At 45.7% G+C, this 17,287-nt stretch overlaps 1 protein-coding gene across 1 annotated transcript in view; it reads right to left on the bottom strand.

Moving 5' to 3' along the window:
- The window catches only part of LOC147616929 (transcription factor SRM1-like), a 53,643-nt gene that overhangs the window by 35,597 nt on the left and 759 nt on the right, over positions 1 to 17,287 (bottom strand). The window lies entirely within an intron of this gene.

The following is a 17,287-nucleotide window of genomic DNA, read 5'->3' as shown; positions in this document are numbered from 1 at the left end:
AAAACAGTCTTGAAACTCACTTAAGAAATCAGCCCTGTCCTTATCTAACATTGACAAATTAGACTTAGACTCATCATCCTGTGCATCCTTTACATAAATCAAGTACGCGGAAAGATGCTTTTTCATTACTGATGAAATCGCCGAAGCGGATACAATAGGAACAGATTCCCCTTTGAGTTTTACATCCAATACATGCTCTTTCCCTCTATGAGTCAGTAATTTTCCTATTGTAAGTATCCACCACCGCATGTACCCTGTGGCACCATGGCATCCCCAACAAAACATCACAGCCATCCAAAGGCATGATGAAGAACTCCTCGCTGTCCACATAACCCTGCAAATGAAGCCGAAGCTTCCCAATGATAGGAGTAACGGGTTCTGCATACCCTGGACAAGCCATATTTGCCTCATGTAACGGCCCCATCTCCTCTGCGCGAATCCCCAATCGGCCAGCCAAATCTGGTGAAATGAAGTTGGCTCTAGCACCTGTGTCAAAGAAGATCAAAGCATTCTGATCTCTCACTTTGCCCCATGCCCTGCACAACTCTGTAGCTTCACCACTTAGCTGCTCACCCACAAGATCAGGAACTAAGCCTGCAGAAGGCTTTTGTTTCTTTGGCTTGGGCTCTCCTTTATTGTCAGGGTCCTTCTTGGACGTTCTTTTGGGACAATTGAATGACATATGCCCCTCTTCAGTACAGTAAAAACACTTTTGAGCATCTCTCAAAGCCTGTCTTTCCTCAGAAGTCCTTTTGGGCATTGGCAACTTCTTATACTTTGTCTCTGAAGACCCTTTAGTATCACGAGAAGCATGCCCAAATTTTTCAGCTTTCTTGCCCAATTTCTTACTGCCTTTAAACCCAGATGAACCACCTGTGAGTAACGCATTAGCTGTCATAGCATTTTCAATCATCTGTGACATGTTCGTTACTCTTGTCTTTATACAGTAATCTCGTACCTCCTTGGGCAGCCCACAACAATACTTCTCAACCTGCTCAGATAATGGCACGGCACGATAAGAAGTCACTGGGAGTAGAGCTTCCCAAAACTTCTTGTTATAATCCTCCAAACTATCACACTTTGAAGCATCCAGCTTGTGCCATGCGGTCATAACATCCACCTCGAATGTAGATGTGAGCCAAACGGAAGAGAAAACCTGTTTGAATTGGACCCATGTGGTGGGTGCTATGCCCTGCAAAAGAAGAGTAGACCACCACTGCAAAGCATTGCCCTTGAGAAAAGTGGCAGCTTTCCTCACCTTTGAGGACTCTGTGTAATTCCCACCAGAAAAAGCAGCATCAAACTGCTGTAAAAAGGTAAGTGCCTTCAATTTATCCTTGGCCCCGCTGAAAGTGTCAAACTTCACTGCAGCTCCCCCTTCCTTGTAATCCTTCGCCTTTCCCATAGGCGTTAGATTATCATATGGAAGTGGTTTTGTAAGATTGCTGCCCCCAACATTCATACCCATCATTGGGTCAACATTTCCCATTCCAACACCAGGCATACCATACATCCCAGCCATGTTTCCAAACATTCCATGCTGCATACCTGGCTGCATGCCACCAAACATATTGCCTTGCATCCCAGGTTGCATGCTTCCAAACACATTTCCTTGCATACCGGACTGCATACCACCATACATATTCCCTTGCATGCCAGGCTGAAAATTGGCTCCAAAAGGCCCATACATACCCATGCCTCCCTGAGGATAACCCCCAGTCATGGATTGAAACACTGAGCCACCACCAAAGTACCCTGGATGCATGTTCTGCTGAGGAATAGGTGGCTGTCCATAGAAGGAACTCTGTGGGTTAGCACCAAAAGCATGCTGCATGTTCGGAAACTGTGCAGGAGATGGATCTTGTGGAGTGGTACCGCTATGACCTTGAGAAAGATTCTTCGAACGAACCTTCTTCTTCTTTTTCTGGGGCTCTGTGCGGGGCTCTGAGCGAGATCTCAAAAATTCAGCAAATCTCTCACTCTGTGTGAGCTGCATAAAAGTATCCATAACACTAGCCAAGCGATCTTTGAACCGAGCATCATCATCCTCTTTACCATGCACATCTTCTGGCTGTGTTACATCCTCATAAGGCTCAACATCTGCAGCCTGTTCTCCTGCAAAAATATCCTCAGATACATCTCTTTCAGGAGAAGTCTCTTGCTCTTCTTCTTCATGATAGAAGTACTCTTCCTCTGTATCAGACATGATTGCTGAATTTTCAGCGATGGCTTTCTCCAAAACAACCACGAGCTCACCCCCTTCAGAAAGTTGATGATTGGTCCCGGCAACGGAACCTTGAAACCGGCCTCTGATAGAAACCAGAGTGCGGTAGGAGCAATCACCCGTCCACTTGTAGTCTAGATGAGAAACCAAACACAGATTGGGGCTAGAGTGCCCAAATCTGAAAACACAGCGACACCTGTTGGCCCCAAAGCTTGGCGCCCCTTGCGGTATTTCTTTATTCAATTAAAATAATATGTATGGCTGAGTACAACACAAAGACCAGCCAAGAGTTTACACCTGTAAGTCCAATCTGACGGCCCACAAATCCCTCTCAGCACAGAGGATCTATGCACACAGATCTGTGTCCTCAAGCAACACACTGTGCCTCCCTCTGATCAGCCAAGATCACAAAGCAGGCCAGCCATGGGCATACATCTGGCATAACTCAAGAGCATGATACATCTTCTCAGCTCAAACATACATATGCTGTTCAATCTCTGTCTTAATCCCTTGTCAATCTGCCATACTCCTCCTCTCACAAGGAGCCAGATAACACATACCTGCAGCAGACATCAAGCAATAGAAAGAGAGATGGATGAACAGTAACAGAGCTTACCAAGTTCAGCTCGTGAAACAACACTGGAGGAAGCAACAGCACCAATCTGTGCTTGCAGGCACTTGAATCCACAACCCTTCTTCACACGTGTGCTTGCACTTGCCTGTATCCCCCTCCTGATGCTCACTCCTATGCTGTCCTTGAAAGTACAGATCTGAAAATCAGCACAGTACCCGTCTGTACCGCCTCGGGATACGTGCCAGGCGTTGTACTAGCATAAACAGCCTGCTGTCCACTTCTGTACCTGCCTGAATTTGAGAAAACAGGCCTGTCCAGCACCTGTCCAGCACCTGTTAACACCTCTGCAGCAACTGTACCTTCTGTACCTTGCTGCCCGTACACTGTACGGCAGCTGTACAAGGTGTACTTGCTGAAAAGCAGTCTGTACAACCTGTACAGGGCTTCTGCGCAGCCAAACCAGCAGCAATCCTGAGCGCCGCCAGCAACAGAGGAGAAAGAGAGAGAGAGAGTGCCCAGTTCTGGCCGTACAGTGCTGTACGGCTGGTTCCACTCAGAGAAACAGCAACAAAACTGGTCTTCAGCAGTCGCCTCCTCCTTCTTGAGCTTTTCCACGCTAGCTTTCAAGCGCATGAGGGAACTCCACTTTTGTTACACGATTCCCCAAAAAGGGAAGAGAGAGAGAGAAGAGAGAGAAAACTCCTCCCCAATTTAATCCCTAGGGCCCCAACTTTAATAAGTTCCTAGGGCCACTAAGGCCTAGGGGCAAACTTCAATAAACATTAAAACTTAATGTTTTTAGTTTCCCCCTTCACACCTAGGGATGTCCACACATCTTAAACACTGTCCGGGCACCCCCCATGTGAATCATAAAATATTCTGACTCTGCAACCACCATGCCCACACTTGTCCTGCTCCATTTTCATAGGGCCATGACATACCCCCCTCTTCAAAGATGGCAAGCGTCCTCGATTGCATTCTGGTGATGCATCAAAATATCCAAAGTGAAATATACAATATGGCAAGATCAGCGTCCCAATCTCTCTGAGCCATACACCTGTATCAACATTCACTGCAAACCAATGGCATAGTAATAGTCCAAGTTGTATACCACTGTGAACCATACATATCCACAAAAATCTCCATGTGACTAGTACACATATATCATAGAAGTCCCATAAACAGATGTACTGTCAGCCTCAGTACCTTCGGATGAGATAAAATCTGCACCAAGCGACCTCTAGATGTCATCTGAGCCTGTCTGTACCAAGGGAGTGGAGGTGCTACCCCCCTCTTGAGCATCAGGTAATGCTCCAGACCCATGCTCTGCTGAACCTGAATGAGCCACAATAAGAGTCGGCTCTAACTCAAAGGCATCGAGATAAAGCTGCAAAACCTGAGGTGAATCTGTTAAGTCACCTTCCTCCATCCACTTCGCATCCATCGGTGAATAGTTCTTGAACTTCACAAGATAGCGACGGGAAACTTTACCTCGTACCTTCCTTTCTTTATGTGCCAGTATCTGCTCTGGAATCAGAACCTCATCAAGTTCCTCAACTTCCGGCTGAGCCTCATCTGATACATCCTCAGGCACATCCCCACGGAAAGGTCTAAGAAGACTCACGTGAAAAGCATTGTGAATCCTCCAGTGATCTGGTAACTTCAAACGATAGGTTACCTCACCAATCTTTTCCAAAACCTGAAAAGGCCCATAATATCGCATGCTCAACTTAGGGAATAAGCGCTCTTTACCCTTCATCTTCTTGAGTCTAGCCTTTTCAAAACGCAAAAGAACCCAATCACCCAATGCAAACTGCAAATCACGTCTGTGACGGTCTGCGGCTTTCTTTTGCTTCTGCTGAGTTTTCTGGAGGGCCAACTTAACTCTCCGATAAGCTTCATCCAAGCTCTCCACATACTGATCAGCCTCAAAGATCTTATCCTTTGTATGCAAAATGGGTGGAACCTTCTTCCCTCCTTCTACAATCTCAAAAGGCGCCTTGCCTGTCGAGCTATGTACAGTGTTGTTATATGCAAACTCCACCAAAGGAAGATACTTTTCCCATTGTTGCTTGTGCTCTGACACATAACACTTGAGAAGATCCAACACTGTAGCGTTAGCCTCTTCTGACTGACCATCTGTCTGTGGATGAAATGACGATGAAAACTTGAGAGTTGTACCCATGTTGTCAAACAACCCTCTCCAAAACAAACTCGTCATCCGTGGATCACGGTCACTAATGATAGACGTAGGCAAGCCATGATACTTGAAGATGTTCGCCATGAACAACTTCACCATATGATCCACTTTAATTGTCTTCCGCACGGGAATGAAATGAGCCTGCTTACTGAACCTGCATATGATAGTCCAGATGCCATCATTTCCCGTTTGTGTCCGTGGAAGATCAAATACAAAATCCATGGCAATGCTCTCCCAAGGTCTATCCGGAATAGGTAAAGGCTATAATAACCCTGGTGTCTTCTGACGGTCAAACTTTACCTTCTGACATACGATGCATTGCCTCACAAAGGCATCAACATCTCTTCTCAAGGTTGGCCAATAAAAGAAAGTCTCCACTGCTTTGACCGTGGCATCAATACCTCTATGACCTGCATACGGTGGAGCATGACTTTCAATCATAACCTTGAGTCGCAATGGCCTGGTAACACACAGTCTGCCATGCATCAATAAAAACCCATCTCTGAGAGTGTAATGCTCATGCCGCTGACCCTCAGACATCTGATCATACAACCTTTCAAAATCCTCATCATGGGCATACTGCTCTTTCATTTCATCAAGCTCATGATGATAAGCAAGTGAAACTGCAGAGACCTGTGGCTTGCGTGACAAAGCATCTGCCACTACATTCTTTTTGCCTTCCACATGCACAATCTGGAAGTGAAACATTGACAAAAAGTTTGCCCAACGCATATGCTTCTCTGAAAGCTTAGTCTGCGTGAGGAAGTAACGCAAGGTCTGATGATCTGTCTGTACAGTAAAATCAGCCCCAAGCAAGTAGTGTTTCCATGTAGAAAGAGCGTGAATTACAGCCAACATCTCTTTCTCATACACCTGCAAATGCTTCTCGGCATCTTGCAAAACTCTACTCTCATAGGCTATCACATGTCCCTCTTGCATGAGAACTGCACCAATGCTACTTCCACATGCATCACACTGGACAACAAAAGCCTTTCGGAGGTCCGGTAACACCAATACTGGGTCCGAAGTAAGCTTTTCTTTGAGCTTTTTGAATGCTGTAATTTCCCGATCAGCCCATCTAAACGGAGTTGCTTTCTTCGTCAAAGCATGAAGAGGTGAAGCAATTTCAGCAAAGTGCCGTATGTAACGCCTGTAATAGGAACACAATCCTAAAAAGCTGCGTACATCATGCACGGTCCTCAAAGCTGGCCAATTAAGTATTGCTTCCACCTTTGCTGGATCCATACGGACTCCATGACCAGACACAATATGCCCCAAGAAATGGATCTCCTGCAAAAAGAACTCACTCTTCTTGCCATTAACCACCAATCTATGGTTTCTGAGTTCTGCAAACACAATGGCCAAATGCCTTCTATGCTCTTCCTCAGTTTGTGAATGCACAATCATATCATCAAAGAATGTGCCCACAAACTCTCTATGAGGTCTGAAAATCCTGTCCATCATTCTGTTAAATGTGGCAGGCGCATTCGTTAAACCAAAGGGCATAACCAAGAACTCATACAACCCAAACGTGGTTCGGAATGCTGTCTTATGCACATCCTCGGGTCTAATGCGTATCTGATGATACCCGCTTTTCAAGTCAATACGACTAAAAACTGTGGAGCCCTGTAAGCGGTCCAAGATGTCATCGATCCTCGGTATGGGGAATCGATTCTTGATGGTATTCTTATTCAGCGCCCTGTAATCTATACACATGCGCCAAGAACCATCCTTCTTCTGCACTAAGAGCACAGGTGAGCAAAAGGGTGATGAGCTAGGCTGAATCAACCCCTTATTCAATAGCTCCTGCACCTGACTCATAATCTCTTCTTGTTGGGCTGCACTAACACGATACGACGGTCTATTCGGTGGAGTACTACCAGGAATCAGATCTATGGCATGATCTTCTGGCCTCTCAGGAGGTAATTCTCCTGGCAATGACTCGGAAAAACAGTCTTGAAACTCACTTAAGAAATCAGCCCTGTCCTTATCTAACATTGACAAATTAGACTTAGACTCATCATCCTGTGCATCCTTTACATAAATCAAGTACGCGGAAAGATGCTTTTTCATTACTGATGAAATCGCCGAAGCGGATACAATAGGAACAGATTCCCCTTTGAGTTTTACATCCAATACATGCTCTTTCCCTCTATGAGTCAGTAATTTTCCTATTGTAAGTATCCACCACCGCATGTACCCTGTGGCACCATGGCATCCCCAACAAAACATCACAGCCATCCAAAGGCATGATGAAGAACTCCTCGCTGTCCACATAACCCTGCAAATGAAGCCGAAGCTTCCCAATGATAGGAGTAACGGGTTCTGCATACCCTGGACAAGCCATATTTGCCTCATGTAACGGCCCCATCTCCTCTGCGCGAATCCCCAATCGGCCAGCCAAATCTGGTGAAATGAAGTTGGCTCTAGCACCTGTGTCAAAGAAGATCAAAGCATTCTGATCTCTCACTTTGCCCCATGCCCTGCACAACTCTGTAGCTTCACCACTTAGCTGCTCACCCACAAGATCAGGAACTAAGCCTGCAGAAGGCTTTTGTTTCTTTGGCTTGGGCTCTCCTTTATTGTCAGGGTCCTTCTTGGACGTTCTTTTGGGACAATTGAATGACATATGCCCCTCTTCAGTACAGTAAAAACACTTTTGAGCATCTCTCAAAGCCTGTCTTTCCTCAGAAGTCCTTTTGGGCATTGGCAACTTCTTATACTTTGTCTCTGAAGACCCTTTAGTATCACGAGAAGCATGCCCAAATTTTTCAGCTTTCTTGCCCAATTTCTTACTGCCTTTAAACCCAGATGAACCACCTGTGAGTAACGCATTAGCTGTCATAGCATTTTCAATCATCTGTGACATGTTCGTTACTCTTGTCTTTATACAGTAATCTCGTACCTCCTTGGGCAGCCCACAACAATACTTCTCAACCTGCTCAGATAATGGCACGGCACGATAAGAAGTCACTGGGAGTAGAGCTTCCCAAAACTTCTTGTTATAATCCTCCAAACTATCACACTTTGAAGCATCCAGCTTGTGCCATGCGGTCATAACATCCACCTCGAATGTAGATGTGAGCCAAACGGAAGAGAAAACCTGTTTGAATTGGACCCATGTGGTGGGTGCTATGCCCTGCAAAAGAAGAGTAGACCACCACTGCAAAGCATTGCCCTTGAGAAAAGTGGCAGCTTTCCTCACCTTTGAGGACTCTGTGTAATTCCCACCAGAAAAAGCAGCATCAAACTGCTGTAAAAAGGTAAGTGCCTTCAATTTATCCTTGGCCCCGCTGAAAGTGTCAAACTTCACTGCAGCTCCCCCTTCCTTGTAATCCTTCGCCTTTCCCATAGGCGTTAGATTATCATATGGAAGTGGTTTTGTAAGATTGCTGCCCCCAACATTCATACCCATCATTGGGTCAACATTTCCCATTCCAACACCAGGCATACCATACATCCCAGCCATGTTTCCAAACATTCCATGCTGCATACCTGGCTGCATGCCACCAAACATATTGCCTTGCATCCCAGGTTGCATGCTTCCAAACACATTTCCTTGCATACCGGACTGCATACCACCATACATATTCCCTTGCATGCCAGGCTGAAAATTGGCTCCAAAAGGCCCATACATACCCATGCCTCCCTGAGGATAACCCCCAGTCATGGATTGAAACACTGAGCCACCACCAAAGTACCCTGGATGCATGTTCTGCTGAGGAATAGGTGGCTGTCCATAGAAGGAACTCTGTGGGTTAGCACCAAAAGCATGCTGCATGTTCGGAAACTGTGCAGGAGATGGATCTTGTGGAGTGGTACCGCTATGACCTTGAGAAAGATTCTTCGAACGAACCTTCTTCTTCTTTTTCTGGGGCTCTGTGCGGGGCTCTGAGCGAGATCTCAAAAATTCAGCAAATCTCTCACTCTGTGTGAGCTGCATAAAAGTATCCATAACACTAGCCAAGCGATCTTTGAACCGAGCATCATCATCCTCTTTACCATGCACATCTTCTGGCTGTGTTACATCCTCATAAGGCTCAACATCTGCAGCCTGTTCTCCTGCAAAAATATCCTCAGATACATCTCTTTCAGGAGAAGTCTCTTGCTCTTCTTCTTCATGATAGAAGTACTCTTCCTCTGTATCAGACATGATTGCTGAATTTTCAGCGATGGCTTTCTCCAAAACAACCACGAGCTCACCCCCTTCAGAAAGTTGATGATTGGTCCCGGCAACGGAACCTTGAAACCGGCCTCTGATAGAAACCAGAGTGCGGTAGGAGCAATCACCCGTCCACTTGTAGTCTAGATGAGAAACCAAACACAGATTGGGGCTAGAGTGCCCAAATCTGAAAACACAGCGACACCTGTTGGCCCCAAAGCTTGGCGCCCCTTGCGGTATTTCTTTATTCAATTAAAATAATATGTATGGCTGAGTACAACACAAAGACCAGCCAAGAGTTTACACCTGTAAGTCCAATCTGACGGCCCACAAATCCCTCTCAGCACAGAGGATCTATGCACACAGATCTGTGTCCTCAAGCAACACACTGTGCCTCCCTCTGATCAGCCAAGATCACAAAGCAGGCCAGCCATGGGCATACATCTGGCATAACTCAAGAGCATGATACATCTTCTCAGCTCAAACATACATATGCTGTTCAATCTCTGTCTTAATCCCTTGTCAATCTGCCATACTCCTCCTCTCACAAGGAGCCAGATAACACATACCTGCAGTCAGCAGACATCAAGCAATAGAAAGAGAGATGGATGAACAGTAACAGAGCTTACCAAGTTCAGCTCGTGAAACAACACTGGAGGAAGCAACAGCACCAATCTGTGCCTGCAGGCACTTGAATCCACAACCCTTCTTCACACGTGTGCTTGCACTTGCCTGTATCCCCCTCCTGATGCTCACTCCTATGCTGTCCTTGAAAGTACAGATCTGAAAATCAGCACAGTACCCGTCTGTACCGCCTCGGGATACGTGCCAAGCGTTGTACTAGCATAAACAGCCTGCTGTCCACTTCTGTACTTGCCTGAATTTGAGAAAACAGGCCTGTCCAGCACCTGTCCAGCACCTGTTAACACCTCTGCAGCAACTGTACCTTCTGTACCTTGCTGCCCGTACACTGTACGGCAGCTGTACAAGGTGTACTTGCTGAAAAGCAGTCTGTACAACCTGTACAGGGCTTCTGCGCAGCCAAACCAGCAGCAGTCCTGAGCGCCGCCAGCAACAGAGGAGAAAGAGAGAGAGAGAGAGTGCCCAGTTCTGGCCGTACAGTGCTGTACGGCTGGTTCCACTCAGAAAAACAGCAACAAAACTGGTCTTCAGCAGTCGCCTCCTCCTTCTTGAGCTTTTCCACGCTAGCTTTCAAGCGCATGAGGGAACTCCACTTTTGTTACACGATTCCCCAAAAAGGGAAGAGAGAGAGAGAAGAGAGAGAAAACTCCTCCCCAATTTAATCCCTAGGGCCCCAACTTTAATAAGTTCCTAGGGCCACTAAGGCCTAGGGGCAAACTTCAATAAACATTAAAACTTAATGTTTTTAGTTTCCCCCTTCACACCTAGGGATGTCCACACATCTTAAACACTGTCCGGGCACCCCCCATGTGAATCATAAAATATTCTGACTCTGCAACCACCATGCCCACACTTGTCCTGCTCCATTTTCATAGGGCCATGACAGCATACATGTCCTTCTTGGCGGCACCTTCCAGGGGTTCTCAGGCATTTTTTTTTCAGGTCTAGACAGCAACATAGCTGTCCCAAACAGGCTGCGGTTTTGGCCTGTTTGGGCTTGCTTTCCCAGCCCTGATCTTGGAGCTCTCTGGGCTCCCTTTTGCCTATCCTTTCTGGTTATCTTGTGCCATCCCTCCCACCCCTTGATTGTTCTCTGCAGCAGTTCTTGATCTGAGGCTTCAGCGTTTCCATATTCAGCCCCTTATACCTCTGCGTTTTCAGATTTGCAGCCATGGTTACTGTGTTTTTCTGAACCGATTTTGCTCGTAGCTCTACAATCACTTGGGCTTCATCTGTTGGACCCGAAGGTACCTTCTCTTTAGCGGTTTTCCTCATAGGAGGTGTGGACACTGGTTGGCCTGAATTTTCAGGTTTGTAGCCCTTGTTGGCTGCGTTTTCTTCTCCAGTGGACACAGATCACTTGCAGAGGGGGTTTCTTGTTTGGATTGTGGCTTTGGAGGCAGTTTGGTACTTGAGGAGGATTCTGAAGGATCAGAATCAGGTTGGACTTATATTAGTCCGACGATATCTTTTTTTCATAGGGGGATGTGAAGTCCTTTCATCTTGCGATGCCCACCTCAGTGGCGAGTACTTATGTACAGCATTGGGCAACTCATGTTATGGAGTTTGGGCAAATGGACCCCATCTTTTCTACAGAGTCTTTCCATCTTGCGATGCCGACCTTTTCAGAGGATGCTTTTATACAGCATTTGGCTACTCTTGGTACAGAGTTGGAGCAGATTGACTCTATTTTTTTTGAGGGTTCCAGTGAGGAGCAGTTTGCTTCTCCCACGATTGATGTCATGTGCACAGTGTGTATCTACTGTGTGCTACACGCACGCAAGACTAGCTTTGAGGTTTGGGGAAGCTTGGAGCTAGGCAAGCTGATTGGCGAGCTAAGTTAGGGATAGACTAACGGGCGGGCACCCAAGTATGGACGGGCGGGCGCCCAAGTGTGGACGCCCGATGACCAGCCAAGAGCCTATAAAAGCGTGGCCAAGGTTAGTTATTGGGATATAGAGAGTCTCGCGAGTTTGTGAGAGCTCTATGGTCTTGGAGCCTAGATCTAGTGCAGACGTGCACCTGCTTTACGCAACCGAGGCCGGCAGCAGTCTCGAGGCCCGCGAGGGTAGCTTCGTGGCGGTATGGGACGTCCGCGAAGAGGAGATTGGTCGGTACGTCGCGTTTATGGAGAAGTGAATGGCCATAAGATTCACATTCTTCTAGACCCTGGCAGCTCACACAACTTTGTTAACTACAAACTTGTGCAAAAATTGAGTCTTGATACGACACCCAGCGATCATACCTATGAGGTACGCTTACCTGCGGGAAGGCAAGTATGAGATCGAAAGGTGGAGATGCTTCCAATCCAGATTCAAGACTACAAAGATACTCTAGAATGCTATGTAATGCACCTAGAAAATGTAGACTTGTTATTAGGAATTGAGTGGTTTAAGACTCTTCAAGTCCAGATAGATTGGTCTAGTCATATTTTTTCTTTTCAGCATAGGGACACCAAGTATAGTATTTTAGGTGATTGTATACATCCCTCTCAGGGACCTCTTGTAAATACAGTTGATTTTGGAAATATGATGGATTCTTCTTTGTATACCGCTTTCCATTGTGTGTTGATCCCACTTTCTTCCTTTCTCATCCCTTCCATGGATGTAAATGAATTAAGTGTGTTTGAAAGCAAAGAATTACAGAAGATACTTGATTCGTTTCAAGACGTATTTCCTAAGGAACTGCCATCGGGTTTACCACCTGAACAGGCAGTAGATCATCGTATTGACTTGATCCCTAGTGCTCATCCTGTCAGTATTCCACCTTACAGGATGAGCCAAGCTGAGGAAGATAAGTTGGCTAAACAACTCGAAGATTATTTGAGGATGGGCCAGATCCGTCCAAGTAAATCACCTTGGGGTGTACCTTTGTTGCTCAGGAGAAAGAAGGACAATACCTGGAGAATGTGTATAGATTACAAGAGATTGAACAAGCTGACCATTAAGAACCATTATCCTCTTCCTAGATCAGATGACCTGATTGACCGGTTATTAGCAAGAGCGAAATATTTCACGAAGATCAATTTACGTACTGGCTATCACCATGCACTTAGTCGAATTAGAGAGGTGAATTCTTTGTCGTTCACCGAGATTTCTATTGACTGATTTCAGTCATTGAGCGGGCTTTGCAGGCCTGATAGTTATTTTGGTCCATTTTGGCAGAAGATCCAGGACGGGAGCTCATTGATTGACCAAGACCAATGACTGAGCAGTCTATCATTCAGGCTGCAAGAGGCCAGTGGATGATTCGGAATGGTTTACTATTCCATCATGACAAAATTTGTGTACCACAGATCCCGGAAATTAGGTCCAAGATTCTTAAGGAGTGTCACGACGCCCCTTCTGCTGGACATCCTGGGGTACACAGGACACTATCGTTAGTGAAACACACTTTTTATTGGCCAAAGATGAAAGGGTATGTAGAAGATTATGTTCTCAAGTGTCAAATTTGTCAGGCAAATAAAGCTGAACGCTTTAGACAGGCTGGGTTGTTGCATCCTTTGCAAATCCCAGGTAATAAATGGGAAAGTATTTCCATGGATTTTATTACCGGATTGCCAAGAACACATCAAGGCCACAATTCTATTTGGGTTGTGGGAGATCGCTTAACAAAAATGGCTAGATTTTTACCGACCTGGAAGACTATTACAACTATGCAATTAGCACGGCAGTTTATCGAGCAATTGTTTAGACTGTACGGGTTATCGCAGGACATAGTCAGTGATAGGGACTCTAAGTTTACGAGTGATTTTTGGAAACTTGTTTTTGAGAAGTTGGAAACAACTTTGAATTTGAGTTCCTATGATCATCCTCAATCTGATGGCCAGACTGAAAGAGTGAATCAGATTTTGGAGGATATGCTTCGAGCATATGTATCCAAAAGACAGAGTTCATGGGAGGATTATCTTCCTATGTTAGAATTTGCATATAACAGTACTAAGCATACGAGTACAGGTTTTAGTCCTTTCATGCTTATGTATGGTTTTCAACCTAGATCACCTGTTTTACAGTAGGATTCTCACGACTTCAGCATGATGTAGCACGTAATTTTTTTGCAAGATATGCACGAAATGTTACAAGTTGCGAAGGAATCTATTATAAGTGCTCAAGACCGAGACATATTTTATCCTAATAGACATCGTTCCATCGAGAGAGTTCTTTGAAGGAACGATGGTGTATTTGCGAGTTCCGAAAGATTCCGAGACTTTACGGACAGGTCGATCTCCGAAATTATCCCCTAGATATTGTGGACCATTTTGTATTACACGACGGATTGGTTCAGTTGCATATGAATTGGATTTGCCTTCTCATGTGAAAGTTCATCCTGTATTTCATGTGAGTAGACTTAAGGAAGTACTGGGTGGAACAGACCAGTTAGTTACTCCTCAAGAACTCATAGATGTGGAGGACATGACATTTGTTCCGCACGAACCTGAAAAGATTCTTGGATTTCGTGAAAGAAGATTGCGTAATACGCTTATCACGGAATACAAGATCAAGTGGAAGGATCGTGTTGAGGAGGACGCTACATGGGAGACATTGACTACTCTTCAGAGAGATTACCCTGGCTTTTTAGTGAGCTTAGGAGTGAGCTCTTAGAGGAAGGAGAGTATGTCATATGCACAGTGTGTATCTACCGTGCGCTACACGCACGCAAGACTAGCTTCGAGGTTTGGGGAAGCTTGGAGCTAGGCAGGCTGATTGGCAAGCTGAGTTAGGGATAGACTAACGAGCGGCACCCAAGGTATGGACGGGCGGGCGCCCAAGTGTGGACACCCGATGACCAGCCAAGAGCCTATAAAAGGGTGGCCAAGGTTAGTTATTGGGATATAGAGAGTCGCGAGTTTGTGAAAGCTCTATGGTCTTGAGCCTGGATCTAGTGCAAACGTGCACCTGCTTTACGCAGCCGAGGCCGGCAGCAATCTCGAGGCCCGCGAGGGTAGCTTCGTGGAGGTATGGGACGTCGCGAAGAGGAGATTGGTCGTACGTCAACCTAGTTAGCTCAGCTCGTCGCTCAGTGGGGACAGCCAAGACTGTGGGCTTGCCCACGGCTGTCATGGTTGGGAGGTGAGTCAAGCCTGCACCCCCTTGTTGTTTGTTTGTTTGTTTGCAGGTTTCGAGTCTCGTACCAGGAACGATCACGAGGAGATCCGATGGGGATTTGACAATTGATTATCTACAGGATCTGATCTTGGTTGGTTATGAGGTTTTTCAAACCTTCTCCAAGCTGGATACACAACATTCGACTTCGCGGAGTGTTCTTACACTTGAGTTTGGAACCATTATTTGGAGCAGCACGTCGCAACCTACATGGTTGTTTTCTTCCAGAGGAGCGGTGTACCTGACAGCTTGTTCTGTTGCTTTTGTAGCGCTGAGTTGCTGAGGAGATTGCTTGTGGAGCTTTCTTGGTACCTGTTTCTGCAGTCTTTTATCTTTGATCGAGGACGGTGTCTCTGGCTTCTTGGAGTTTGCTCAGCATCCGGTGCTGAGAGGGGGTGTTAGATATCATCCCCTACTTGCTGGCTTCCTACTTGGTGTCCTATTTTAGCCTCTAGGATTGACCATGTTAGTCTGAGGGACTGGTCACCCCTCACATGTATTTTACCCATATTTATTCCCCATTTATGGTCCTGGGTATTTTTCCCAATCGTGGAGATATTTATCACCAGTCGACTGCCTCCCTCATATTTATCACCATTCGGCTGCCTTCATGTAGAGGTATATATTGCCGGCATGCCTCCCTCATATTTCATTGCTTGCCTAGCTTGTCTAGCTACAATCCCTCACTTACGAGGTTCTCCCCTCTTGCTCGAGACATGTATTCCTTTTAGAGATGATATTGAGAGCAGGTTCTCACCTGTGTTTCCTCTCTCTCTCTCTCTCTCTCTCTCTCTCTCTCTCTCTCTCTCTCTCTCTCTCTCCTGTGTTTCCACTTTCCCTTCTTCCGCTGCACATTCTATCACATCTCTCCACACTTGTGAGCCGTGCAGTACGATGACAACACTGCTGTCCACCACAGACGTAGTAGCAGCTGTACAGTGCAGGCTCCAATGGAAATGGAGTCATGGACTATACAAAACATTTGTACCAGCAGGCTCCACATACACGCTGTGCCCAAACAATTTATCTATAGCTTGATAAAGATAGTAGATTCTATATACCTAGATGAATCCAGGAACATGCCCAAATTCACCTTTTAGGAACGTGCATGTTATATACTCATGGTAGTCAACCCACAAGACTATATATATATACCTAGATGAATCCAGGAACATGCCCAAATTCACCTTTTAGGAACATGCATGTTATATACTCATGGTAGTCCACCCACAAGAATACATAACTATCAACTCCATTATGCATAGTATGGACTAGATACTATGACATCCCCACTAACGTCATCAATGCCCAATAGTGGGTGTAGAACTCTATATCAAGATATGCTCTCTCTCTCTCTCTCTCTCTCTCTCTCTCTCTCTCTCTCACACACACACATAAGAGCATATATTCACAAAAGCCCTTCATACTAAGTTTCTGTCAAACCTCCGGAGATGCACAGCAGTCTCAGCCATAATGAAGCCTAGCACTAAGGGAAGTAGCAAATAGAAAGAATTAGTACAGCAAATAAGTAGATTCTACCTTGTTCCAGTAGGAATAGAGAGAGTTGAGCCCTCAGAGTCCTATAAAGCCCAATGGATTTTCTTTCGACCACAATTTGCATTGCTACTTCCACTAACCGTGTGGAATGTTCTTCAGTTTACTGATCATCCCATCCTTACATGCCCATGATATCTAGCTGCAACACACTCCAAATAATAATACACTACCCGCTCCAGTCACAACCCCAGTTCCTGGTAAACAAAATGAGACTTTCTGGGAATTTCAAAGGTCTTGGAACTAAGGTGCATAAACAGCTATGCAGAAGCCAAGGAATGTCCTCTAGTTTACAAAACAGGTTTACCATATTTAAGCCCCCCTCATGCTGAAAAATGATGCTAGTGTCCCATGAGACTTTGCTGCAGGCATTGCAGTTGTCGTCCTCTCCCCACCTCAGATGGCTTTCAGTTAGGTCAATGCAAGAGCAAGAGAAGGACCACGAGGAGATAGTGTACCACATTGTAGAAAGATTGGCTATGGGGCATCTAAGCATACTTCCAACTCCTCACTGGATCTTAGCTGTCTGCTAGGACTAGACACTCAAGCCACAGTGCTACAGGAATCTTGCAACATGTCTGACTACACCATGCAAGGTTCTTCAATATTTCAGTGGGAGTGACGCTACTCCAGCTCCTCCTCTGCAAGAGAAGGCTTCCCAACAAATGTATGGTATATATAGCCAGACACACATATTATGCATGCCTACAATTTTGCTCCACACTTGCGCAGGCACTCAATTGCCTACTCAGAAATGAAAACACTAAGTGCCAATACTTCCCTACTCATGCATAACTGTGAAGTGTGCCAGCTAAGTCACACTGAAGAC

This window comes from Cibotium barometz, chromosome 37, assembly GCF_041138505.1.
Source record: "Cibotium barometz isolate CiBa-2024 chromosome 37, ASM4113850v1, whole genome shotgun sequence".
NCBI classification, from domain to species: Eukaryota; Viridiplantae; Streptophyta; class Polypodiopsida; order Cyatheales; family Cibotiaceae; genus Cibotium; species Cibotium barometz.
This window is presented reverse-complemented; position numbering and strand designations above follow the sequence as displayed.